Source organism: Apis florea, unplaced genomic scaffold (assembly GCF_048593485.1).
Source record: "Apis florea isolate Af1SG1 unplaced genomic scaffold, ASM4859348v1 contig_37_pilon, whole genome shotgun sequence".
NCBI lineage: Eukaryota > Metazoa > Arthropoda > Insecta > Hymenoptera > Apidae > Apis > Apis florea.
This window is the reverse complement of record NW_028256861.1, coordinates 2,734,098-2,745,373: the sequence shown is the minus strand read 5'-3', so window position 1 is coordinate 2,745,373 and position 11,276 is coordinate 2,734,098. Positions and strand designations below refer to the sequence as shown.

The 11,276-nt window shown below is 22.2% G+C and overlaps 1 protein-coding gene across 3 annotated transcripts in view; it reads right to left on the bottom strand.

Annotated features, from left to right (window-relative positions):
- The window catches only part of LOC100867557 (adhesion G protein-coupled receptor E3), a 139,017-nt gene that overhangs the window by 77,882 nt on the left and 49,859 nt on the right, over positions 1–11,276 (bottom strand). The window lies entirely within an intron of this gene.

Below are 11,276 nucleotides of genomic sequence, written 5' to 3'. Positions count from 1 at the left end.
AGTACGCCATCTCTCCTTTATCCGTCATCATGGATGCCATGATACTTCGTCCGGTAATTGAATCGCGTGACACGCATCGTTTACGTCTACGAAGAATTAAATTACGGAACACCCTCGATCGTATCAAATAATTGAGTATCGCGTTGGATTGCCAATTTTTCTCCTCGAATAATCTCTCTGTCTGTCTTTTCTTATACGCTTTTCGACACTATGTTCTCGTTAATATATCTTGCCATTTTCCCATTTATAATTCTTTCTTCGAGTGTGCTAGTGCAAGCAATCATAAAGAATCAATAAATGTTCACTTGTCGATATTGCTTGGATTAATCATGACAATGTTGGAAATGACACAACGATTGAAATTATATATTTCATGGTGTAATAAACGCCATCTATAATAATCATAGAAAAATAAAGCCAGAAAAATTGAGAGAGAAATATGACGATTTTTGACATATATACGTGCTAATTAATTGTTTTATTTTTTTTTATAATTTATATTAATAATTGAATATAAATTTTTTAAATTGTGTAATAGAATTTTAATAAAATATATTATAAAACAATATAATGAATCGATTTTAAATTTGTATCGGTTGAATTAATGTAAATTTTTTAAATTATGTAAAGTATTAAAATGTTATGAAACAATATGGCAAATCGATTTTAATGATTTTGAAATGTCATAAAAAAAACATTTTAAGTAATTTTTTTCTTTATATAAACAGAGGTTGACCTAAGTTTTCAAGTTATTCAATTTTAATATATTGAATTTTATTTATGCGTTTGTAACATGCACTATCGCCACTTTTTAACTGCTTATATAAAATATAAAATAATTTTTAGGCAACTAAGATTACAATAATCAAAGTTAATTGTTGTATATACAACTGCCAAAAAATATTCAATCATTTTTAAAATTTATAAGTTTTTATAACTTTTCGATATCTGTCGCTTGTTTTTTCATTAACCGATTTATTTCAATGAAATTTTCATTCAGCATTTATTTATATAAATTTACAAAATGTATTATTTAATTTTTCATTATAAATTCAGATAAAAAAAATTTTTAATATTTTTTGCATAATATTGACCAATTGCAATTTTTCTAAAATTTTTTTTTATCTCATTTAATAACCTTATCTTTCTACTTTATCAAATAAATTCAAGTTGTTTGAGATATTAAATTTGAAAAATATATGCTATTATGTTTTATATTATAATTTTATATTTATATTTTTAATAAAAAAATATATCTTTAAGCATTAATAATTATTTTCTATACGAAATTAATAAAATAATATTTAAATTCAGAAAAAAAAACATAATAGTTTTGATTTAATATATGCATTAATGTAATTTTAATTCGTATTCTGTAAGATTAAAAACTGTAAGATTAAAAAATTATTTTATTTTAAAGAATGATCGAAAACTTTTTGCCAAAGGTTGTACATAAATTTAAATGTAATTTAAATGTAACAAAAATAATTTTAAAAAATCCAATTTAAATCCATGAAGGAAAATAAATTTTGATCAAGTCTATTTATTGATATATATGATCGCTAATATAATACTGTCAATATATATAATATATTCAAAGCCATTAAAATCGCTGAAGAAGAAACTAATGAATAAGTTGATATTAATATAAAAAAATTTGTAAATAATAAATATCAGCTTAATAAAGATTAAAAGCTAACATACAAATACAAAAATATTTTAACATTACCATATATATTGATTTATTTCAAATTAAAACTATTTAGACATCTTGTTTTTTAAATTTTTAAATTCGTAGACATGAAGCGACGTAAGACTTATATGATTAAGGACAGTATATAATTCGTCAAAGTTCGGCTAAGTTCGTCCAAATTCGTATTCGTACAGTTTAGTTTCTTAACATAACCTTTGCGAATTCCAACAGCATAGTTCGCGTATAGTTCGTTTGTACAAATTTAATAAAATTTTTTTTCTTCTTTTCAAGTTTTTTTAAATCAGTTTCAACGAGAATTACAAAGAAATGCTTTTTAATCATCTTTCATTTCTTTCATGTACTATCCGCTTTCTTTATTCGTTCATCTCAAAAAAACTTTTATACGCTTGTAAATGTGACAATTATATTTCAATATTTGTGATTTTTCCGGTTCATTATTAAATAAAGAAGTGCGCGAATGTCATTTAATAATAATAATTATGGAACCATTTATAACATATTATTTTTTACAATGCAAATTTATGTGGAGATAAAATAAAATTTATGCTTACAACTTGTTATTATACAAGGAAAAGGAACGGAGAAACAAATAAATATATATACGATTCGAGGTATTGCGACATGATTTTTCTCTTTTTCTATTTTTCTCTCTATCTCATGCTATATTCGATTATAAATATTTCTCTTGCAAATATTTCAATTCTGTCATCCAGAAACATTTTATTACATTTATAAAAATAATGAGCAGCAACAAAGTACAGTTTTAATGTAAGTTGTCTTAAAGTAGTATACATTCAATGCGATTTTATTCAACATAAATTATGTTCTTTCGTAAAAATTCAATTCATGATCTAAATATGTACACCAAATACATATACAATATTTATTAAATTAATGTAAAGTATTAAAATAAAGTACAGAATTTTTCAAGCATTTTTAATAATTTGATAAAAAAATATAATACATGTTATTTAAAAATATGTAAAATCTATTAAATTCAAAATCATTTAAAAATTATGATATTATAAAATTATTGAAATCATTTTAATATCAGCTTTTATTATGTTGTCAGATCAAAAATATATTGATTCATTAAAAAATTTAAGATAACTTCGATTTTTTATGAAAAAAATATTTTTTGATAATTTTAAATTTTAAATTTTGCTAGTTTTTCATGCCTTTTTTATTTTTCATATATTTCATAAATTTTAAACTAAAATATCTCTTATACAAATGGTTTTTGAATAAATATAATATTAAATAAATTAATATCTTTTTATAGATTTTTATAGAATGATTAGATTTATATAGATATCTTAAAAAAAAATTAATCAAAAAAAAATAAGGCTGATTTCCAAATATTCTTCATATTTTTAGAAAAAATTGATTTCCAAATTCTTTTTATTTCTTATATCAAATAATATTCTTATATCAAATATCAAATCATTCAGATTTTGTTGAAAATATTTTTCAATATCATCAATAGTTTCTAAAATATATATTTAAATAATCGATTTAAATGAAACAGCTTATATAATAACTACGAAATACGAATCAGATAAAAATATAAATCTCTTAAGGAACAACATGATAAGTTATTAAAACTTGTATATTTAATGCAAAACAAGTAAACAAGAATTTAACAAAAGATATTTATCAAAAGATTCTCAAGCTTGAATAATTCAAATGTAATTGCGAACACAAAGAGAAACCCAGAGTGATTAAGGTATTCTTTATTTAATGTGCAACCATAATTTACCTCGTTTCATTTTATTTATCATTGGATTACAGATGTTTATGCAAATTGAATATTTCTCTAGAAAATAGATAAAGAAATCCTTAAAGTGTGGATTTAAATTATCTGTGAATCGTATAAAATGCAATATTAAAATCATCAGCAGAAATAGAAAATAAATTCAATATTTTCATATACATCTCATTAAACATGCATCTGATTAATGAGTTTTATATACAGCAATAATAATTTTGAAAGTATAAGAATCGTATAATAAATTAATTTTTTCTCTATTGAAATTTATATAAATATACTATTATTATCGTTTATTTATTTCAAACAATTCCAATTTCTAATTTTAAAAACAATTATTTGCGTAAAATTCTTTTTTTCTTTTTTTTTTATATATATTTATAGTGTTATATTAACTATTATCCTTTTTTTCTGCTCAACTTTCATAAAATTATTTCCAATTGCTAGAACTGAAATTCCAACTTTTAAGAACATATATTTATTTTATAATTCAAATAAATATAAAATTATTTTCTTATTGCAAGCCTCTTCAATTATTTTTATAAAACGAAAAAAAATTGGTAAAATAATGTTTAAAATAACGAACAACTCTTCACTTTGAGGTAAATCGAAGAATTGGCAAAGTATCGATTCACGACACAATAAACTAGAAGTGATTCTAGCAATCGCATTTCGTTTCGCTTGGGTTACCGATAGATACTTCACTGGTGTTTCGATTTCGTTTACATCGAATTACCATCGGTCGGTCGTATTTCTGAACAAAGAAAAAAAGAGGAAGAGAAAAAGAAAATAAGAAAGAAAGAAGAAAGAAAATTTTAAACCAATGATTGTTCCATCACCGGAAAATAGTAATGTCGTAACGAATGGTTTCGATTACTAGCAATTTTGTGAACTAGAACGAAATCGAAGAACTCGTTAATACGAGGAATTCCACGATATTGGTTAAGAATGATAGTGTTTTAAAATTTGTATTGGACCGAATTCAACTTCTCAAAAAGCTTTTAATTACGAACTTAATTACGATTCGACTTGGTTAATGTATTTACGATTAAATACTTGAGTAAAATCGAATAAATTCACGCAGAAATCAATTCTATAATAAATATTACAAAAAAGTTTCTAATAAAATTTTTTTCGTCAAACGATAATTTCATAATATGAAATTTATTATATATATTTATATAGTAAAAATATAATTGTAATGTAATAATGATAAATAATCGTGTACAATAATCGTAATTTTAAAACATTAATGGAGATTTGAAGCATATTGTTTTTTTTTTAAAGTCATAAAATAAATTATAAAATATGAAATATTTAAAATTTATTAATATATAATAAATATCTTAATAGAAAGAAATAAATATTCTGAAAATTGTTAGCGGAAAAATACTTTTTATGAATGAAACAAAAATGAAAAAACTTTTGTGTTTTCTTTAACAAATGTTAATATTTTAACACATTCCATGTTGCGTCGATCGCATCTCTAACTTTTTTCAAATAATTTTTTCAAGCCATTTTCCATTTTTGTAATGTATTTTAAATTTTATACCTTTCTTTAAATTATAATTTTTGCAGTTAGCAATTCCTAGTTTTGGAAATTGATAGAAAAAACTTCGTGCAAGTTAACTATAATAATATCAATTATAATTTTATTAATATTAATATTATATTATAATTTTAATTAATTAATAAGATGAACTTATTCTTACATTTGAACAACCAAGAATTCAAGAACAGTTTGATTCATAAAATTTAACATTTAACTTTTTGAGGGAAAATTTTTCAAATAAAAAAATTTCAACGTTTATTAGATTAAAACGAAAAAGTAATTAAAAAGAAAATCCCGAAAAGAAACTCTAGATTTTATTGAAGATTTTATTTATTATTATCAAATAACAGAATAAAAAATAACTATATATTGCATTCGACATAGAAAATTGACGAAGGATTTTAAGTTGTTCTTTCTTGAAAAGCTGCCCATTCCGAGTTTCGTATATTTTTACGTTGAATGTCTTTTCAACCTCAATAGCTATCCAACCGTGGACTCGCAATATCCGGCAAAGGAGGAATCGACGGAAGAAAATATAAGGGAAAAACCGCGGGCTTCGAAGATGTCACGATCGTTCCACTTCTCTCTCGAAAGAGACCTTGAGAAGATCGATTTTATGAAAATGGCGATCGTCGTCATTATAAGTTTCAACGAAGTCATGATGATTCTTTTCTGGGAATAAAAGTTTGTCGAATAGTTTGCAAAAGTTTTTCATTGAGGAATCTTGAGTAATATTCGATTGAGAAGCAATATTTGTAAATAATTGAAATTATTTTATATTATTTGTCTTGTAAGATTGAAATGAATGGATATATAAATGAATAGAAATATCCATATGATTTTATAAATGCTTTCATAATGTCAAATATTAATCTAAATTTTTATTATATTTGTCTCTTATTTCTTATTATTTAATTTTACTATATTTAATTAATTATTTATACACAATGCAAATATATCTTTATAATAATAAATGTATTTGCAATTTGTATGTATATAAAGAATCATGAACACAGAATTTTATAGACAAGATTATATCATATATTTCTTTAGAATTTTTTAAATAAAAAAATAAATCTTTATTATCTTTATCTATTTCCTATAGAAATATGGATTTGCATAAAAATCGGTAGCAATAATAATAACTTGGCCAATAATATCTAACTTGCTGTCGATAATTCAATAGAATATATTTTATGTAGTTTAAAACGGGGCTTGAGTTACGGGAATTTCAGGGCCATAAATTATCGATAGGTCTTTTATGCGAGTTACATTCGGTCGCTATTCTCAGTCGTTATTATCGTATTTTCACGCTTCACGGTCGTACAAATGAACGCGTAAGAGCAAAATGGATTTCATGAAACGGCACTGAAAAGAGGAGTTTGCATTCAGAACGGGGAAAAGTTTGTTTCGTAACAGTGACGAAGGCGTGACAATGAGACAAGTTTCCTGTGAAACGAAATAATTTTAACTGTATGGAGATTGTATCGATATCTATTCAATATAAATTCTTTTCTATTCCTTTTATTTTCTATATATTTAGATAACAATTCTTGTCAACGATTCTTGTTTACAACTGTTTTATAACAGAGAAGAAGCTAGGAATATAAAATGTTCTTTTTGGGTTTGTTAACGTATATACAACGAGAGAATACAACAGTTTCAATAATAGATGTATATATTGTGTTTATAAATGAAAGAAATAGATAAGTTCTAAGAATTGTCGTCACATTTTTAGTTTGCTTGCTCTTTAATAGAAGTAGGAAAGGATAAGTGCGAGTGAGATAAAAAACATCGACCTTCGACTGCTCTCTAACCAATGTGTAATGTGACACAGAAGCTCACAGTAGTTTTAGAAAATAATAGAAATAATTTTATTTAAAATGTGTCTATTTATTATTGAAGCACAAAAAATGTATGCAACTAATTAAATAGATAACTATAAAAAAATTTTAAATGCAATATATTGCACAAATAAAAATATTGTAAATAATAAGAAATCGTTAAAAAAAATATATATATATATAATTTATCTACATGAAATATAGATTATCTAAATTTAAATTCAAATTTGAATTTGCTGCGCTTGACGCAAACTCAAGTAAGTTATATGCATTGCATATGTATACGTACATGAATAAATTTAAGAACAAGTAAAAGTGTAAATCTTAGTGTATTAATTTACATAAATAAACATTTAATTTTTATTATATTATATATATTATTCTTTTATTCTATTTTTATACAATATATATATTTAATATATTTAATATATTTTTATAGATATAGAGCAATTTTTAAAATATTAATTTTAGAAAGTGAATATTAATAAAGAAGGTGAAATATTAATTCTTAAAATTTCAATATATTCTTTATTTTTTTAAATATATATAATCTTGATGTGAAATAAAGTTAAATTTTACAAAATATTCAAAATTTAATGCTTTATTCAGAATTTAATGTTTTATTATTCTGTTATAAGAATAATTTTACAATTTTGTTTAAAATATGAAAACATGTTGAAACATTGCAAGTTGATTTCACCTCTTCAAAAAGTTTTTTTTCCAATAAAAAAATTGCTTTGTATATAACTTATTGTATTCTATTTATATATATATATATATTTTTTTTATTCAAATCAAGAATTAAATCAGATTAAGAATTTTTCTTATTAAAATACTTTCATCAGTCACTGTACCTATAAACTTATATAAACTTCTGAGTTACAGAAGCAGTAGCGATAGAAGTTCGACTTGTGGAAATAAATACTTCGATTTGTAAAAGTCTAGTTATTCTAGACTTGAGTTACACAGATAAAATACATCTGGACATGTGACAAATAATTCGAGTTAAAATAAGTTTTATTTCAACTTATAGGAAGTTTTCGCAATAGGGCGAAACTTATGTATAAAACGAACAAAATTCTATAAATTTTTTTCAAATTACAGAAGTTTGGTTGTGATTTGATTGTATTGTATTATTAATACTAACGTTATTAACATAAACTTTTTACTTTTTTTTAAATTAAAAAAAAAATTGAAAGTATAAATTTGAGTAATACATATGATACAAAGAAAGTAAATAAGAGAGATAAATTATAAATTTGGATTTAAATATTAATAAACAAGTTTTAATGGTATACAAATGTTAAATATAATAATACAATTAAAACTTATTTTGTTTTACAATAATATCCTAAAGAAATTTCGTTTTGCAAAATCAATAGCTTCTAATAAATATAATATCCATATTTCAAAATTCCAGTTTTTGTTAAATTTTTTTTTCTTTCTTAAAATTTATTCTTAGCATCTGAATGAGTCAATAAAAATCCATTTTATTTTTTATTAATATTTTTCATATTATCACTTTTATATTTAATTATGTATTTAAAATATTGTTTCCTCATTAAACAAATAAGACTCAAAATACGATTCCAGGTAAATGAAACTTTTCGTCTTAAGAATAATGATAATTTAATTTTCTAATTTCTTAACAAAAAAAATTGAAAAATATTAATATAGAGAGCATAATCAACATAGCAGATAAAATCGATTCTTATAGATTTAATATCCTTTTTTTTATTTTTTTATAAATATGTTTTTGTAATAATGCGAAATCATAACTTTAAGTATAAATTTTTATGCATAAAATAAAAAATTACTTTATAATTAAATCTATAAAATATTCAGGTTTTAATAGTGATGTAAAAATATTTCCAAAAAAAATTAAAAAATTCTAATTAAAAAATATATAAAGATTCTAAAAATTTGAAGATTTTAAAGTAGATTCTCCTCTGAAAAATATATCCATGTATAATATTATACACTATATATATAATTATAAATCTTGCATATAAATTTTTATCAAAATCAAACTTTCCTGATTTGAATTTTTTTTTTTTTTTTTTTGTAAAATAATTTACAACGATTTTCATTATCAATACACGGCATATTTCAAACAAAAAAATATTGGATATTGAAATATTTTTGTCAAAATGAAATAATAAAAATTATTTCATATAATTTATTTCAAATACAAAAAAATAATTTTACAAAAGATATTTATTTGATATAATAGATAAAATTATTAATAGAAATATTTAGAAATTATTATATTATTATATAAAATATAATATAAATATTTAGAATTTTTATTATTCATTAAAAATAATATTTTTCATAAGTTATAATTATTTAAAAGAAAATAAAAAGAAAACTATTCTAGAAAAAATTTTGAGAAAATAAAAGAAATAATTCTAATTTAAAACATGAGAAAAGTTAATAGCTTATCATCGTTGTAGAAATGAACAATTAGCGAGTATGAAGTTCAAATTAAATTTACTTAAACACGCCATAATGTAGTTAGAAAATGTAACTCCATCGTAGAAGGATTCAACCATTTTTAAAATAATTAAAACATCTCATTCATGATACCTATATGCTATAAATTTATATTTCAAAATTAAAATTTTATCGAAATTATTGATCGAGATCAAAAATCGAATAATATTCCAAAAATTTGATTATTGGCATATAATATTTAACGAGATGAATGAAATCGAATAATATCGAAAATTTTGACACGAAGGTAACAAATATCAAAATACAATTGATTAAAAGTTATTGAATCGACATATAATCGGAAAAGTGTGGGGCGAATTGGAGGATCTTGGATTAATTAGGTCAGGAGCCAGTCAGTTTAACGATTCGCTCGAATGGAGTCAGATATCAAGTGCTTTCAAGTGCATACCTGCAAAATCTTAGGACAAGTTTCGATCGATCGAAGCTTATGGTTAAATACGTTCACGTGTTATCTTCTTTCGCCATGAATGTATCCTGATAAATCAGCAACTTGTCGAAGTTTTGAAGGAAACTGGAGGAAAGGTAACATGCATATATAATTGTGTATCGTGAGACGAACAATTATTCTTCGAGTTAAATAAGAAAATTGGATATTTTTTATACGAAATAAAAATATAAATAATAAATAATTAGTTTAAATTGAAAAATAAATTTACTTTGAAATAAATATTTGAAGATCTAGTAATAATATGGTAAATAACTTTCAAGTAATTTATTTATCAAACGTTTCAAATTTCATATTTCGATAGAAAATCAACATAACGAATAATGAATAAAGTTCTTTACATTAAAATTAAAATGCAAAATATTAAAATATCTCTTATTTAAAATAAAAATGAAAAATAGGAAGAGCAAATAATTATTTTAAATAAAATAAAAAATATACGTATTCGAAATAAACATATTACGAGTAAATTCTAAGATTTTAGTTAAAAAATAAATTATTTTCAATTTATTTATCAAATTTTTTAAGTTTAACTTAATATTAACATCCAAAAAAAAATAAAAAATAAAATAAACCTCAAAAAAATGAACTTTATCAAAGATTTTTTTTCAACAAAAAATATTTATTTTAGATAATCAATTTTTTGACGGTGATAACTCTCGTACAATGGCGTCAAAAACAAATAGCAAATATTATAAATGTTATTTGTTTCTGCAGTATACGTTTCCATGATATAAAACATAAATAAATGTTTTTGATTGTTTAACTTTAAACAATTATTACTCTTTAAACAGTTAGTACTATTTGTTTCAAAATATAGAATCATTTAAGAAAAATTTAAGGTCCACTATCCAACAATTTTCAAAGTTTTCGATTCTTTGTCCTTTCTCATTGCTTCTCTATTCTCTATTAGAATAATAAATGTTCTATTCTAATAGAAGAATAGAGAATCTCACAATCTGTAGGGGATTGTGTAAATTTGGTACAGCAGCCAATTACTAAACTTCTGGGTTTATGGACGACCTTACAAATCGTCAACTTTCGACATTCAAAACAGTCGAGGAATTTGAATAGCTAATTTCGATTATTAGAACTAAAACATGTCACAGTTATTTAAATAATGGATTAATGTTCTAATCTTATATAACAGTATTTGAATTTTATTATATTTATATCATCAATAAATTATACATATATATTTTATTATACATATATCATCAATAAATTTTCGATTTTTCTTTCGAATTTTTTACTTAACGAATTTCTAATTTCTTGTCTTTTCTGTTTCAAAGAGATCAGAAATTATTGCCAATTACATATATATTCATCAATTAATTTATATTAGTTATAAGTTTCATTATGTTCTAATTTATTCACAATTTTATATTTTGTTTCACCAATATTGATATACGTAAAGAGTATAAATATAATCGAAA